Consider the following 2,375-nt stretch of genomic DNA (forward strand, 5'->3'; position numbering starts at 1 on the left):
TTAAGTCACAATGACAATGTGTATTTCCTCTTCAGATGTGAGAAATGAGAAAAAGCCATAGTCCTAGATTAATGCCATAGAGTTTAAAATGGAGTGTCTGTCCAAGTCTGAGATTTAGAGCAACATCTTTACCAAATCTCCAGTTTTCCCCTTGAAGAAAAATTTCCATTCTCTTAAGACCTGCTTATCATGTCAGAAGAAAATTTCTTTAGCTGCATCTCTCCTTTTATTTTGTCTTAATGATGTAGCAAAAACTAAATGTACTAATAAAAAATACCTGGATGTCATAGAAGCAGCACAAAAAGAGGACCAACAATCTAAGTTTTAAAAATTAAATTAAGACCTATGCTTTCTAGTTGTTTAGTTGCCAAATTGTGTCCTATTCCTTTGTACTTCATGGACTATAACCCACCAGGGTCCTCTCTCCTTGGGGTTTCACAGGTAAGAATACTGGAGTGGGTTGCCATTTCCTTTTCTAAGGGATCTTCCTGACCCAGAGGACAAACCCCCATCTTCTGCATTGGCAGGCAGATTCTTTACCACTGAGCCACCAGGGAAACCCCCAAAATATGAAATGCTTCACGAATGCGTGTGTCATCTTTACACAGGGGCCACGCTAATCTTCCCATATACCTTCTAGGCTGTGAGAAATAGAGCTGTCTCCCTGTTTATGGAGTGTCTATCATGTGCCAGGCCCAGGGTCAGGCCCTGAAAACAAAACAGACTCGGCCCTAGCCTTCCTGGACTCACAGAGCCCAGGGGGAGACAGACTTGAGGTCACTAGTTGCTAATTAAATCATTCAGGGGGATACAGAAACATATCAGGAGAATCAAATCTAACCTGGGGCCTAGAAAGTTTCCTCAAGGAAGGAAGAACCCCAGTTGAGTTGAAAAGGAGAGAGCCAGGCAAGGAGCACTTGAAGCTTTGGAGAGCATGCGTGAGGACCAGAATTCAGGAGAGCCTGGTGGGATGGAAAAACCAAGAAGATTCCAGAATGACTGAAGGGGAAAGATAAGGAAGAGAGTGGTAACAGGTGACGTTAGAGAGATTCTAGCATATTACTGAACATGACTTTGCCAGGGAATCTACCCTCAGTGCTATAGACCACATAGAGAATGAGAACCATGAGAACAGGGACCAAGCTACCATTTTTAAAAATTATATATTTATTATTTGGCTGCACCAAATAAATTTGCTGCACATGGGATCCTCTATCTTCATTTCGGTATGCAGATCTCTAGTTGTGGCATGTGGGATCTAGTTCCTTAACCAGGAATCGAACTCAGGCCCCTTGCATTGGGAGCACAGGGTCTTAGCCACTGGATCACCAGGAAAGTCCCTTGTTTGCCGAACTTGCTAGCCCAGGGCTAGCACATAGGAAGTTCTCATAAAACAGCATCTATTTCTACATTATTGTCTCAAATCTTCATGCGTAGTCATCTCCCTTTCTGTTTCCTTCCCTCTCTTCAAGCTAAATGTTGCTCTCATTTCTCCCGTTTTCCTCTTCCCAATTTGAAGGTCATGGATTCTACCTTCTGTATTCTTCCCTCTTCTTTCTTCTCATTTTGTTGTATAACATATTTAACAATTCCTTGCAGTGCCAAACAGAAGAGGGAAGTCATCCAGCTAGATTATAAAGGGGAAAAAATCCAGGATGCTCTTGCCTCTTAAACAAATATCTGTTTACGCCTAGGATAGCTCAAATCTGGGTAGGGCTAGTGGACATTTGCACAATCAACTGGCAAGATAAGAAGGACTTTCTAGTCGGGACTTTAAGAGACAGATAATTTATACCCGAAGGGAATGTTCTAATTCATCATTAAGTTCCTCCTCCTTGATTTCCATGCCACAGCTTTATCTGGTGCATGGACACTGTTATGTGCCCCGAGTGCCAAATTGGTCCCTCTGGGACTGGAAAAGCATTTTGGAAACCATGTTCACTGCTGCCATACACGCAGTTTTGATCTGTCAAAGCTCATCTCCCTACTGTGGCAGAAATCACCAATAACCTTGGCTTCTCAAAAAAAAAATTGGCACAGTGTACTCTCCAGACACTCATGCATATGTTGCATTTTGTTTTGTTTTGTTTTCAAGTACTTTGGTTTCCAAGAGATCTTCTTGGAAACTTACTCAATAAGCAACTTATCCTGAAGTTGCATTTGAATTTGGTTATTTGAGTTCTTCAGCCTTCTGGGACAGTCACCCTTGGTTTAAAAGTCTGACTGAGATGACTTACATTGTCTTCCCACTATTGGTGACAGGTCGAAAGTTTTCCCCAATAGCTCAAGGACACATGTTCCTGAACCCTCTTGCTCTTTTTTTTTTTTTTTTTTTTAAGATTTTTTTTTAATGTGGACCATTGTTGAAGTTTTTA

General features: G+C 41.5%; 1 pseudogene; it reads right to left on the reverse strand.

Moving 5' to 3' along the window:
• Positions 1-563: 563 nt before the first annotated feature.
• On the reverse strand, positions 564-657 carry LOC122683366 (annotated as a pseudogene).
• Between the last annotated feature and the right edge of the window lie 1,718 nt (positions 658-2,375).

Source organism: Cervus elaphus, chromosome 24, assembly GCF_910594005.1.
Source record: "Cervus elaphus chromosome 24, mCerEla1.1, whole genome shotgun sequence".
Classification (NCBI taxonomy): domain Eukaryota; kingdom Metazoa; phylum Chordata; class Mammalia; order Artiodactyla; family Cervidae; genus Cervus; species Cervus elaphus.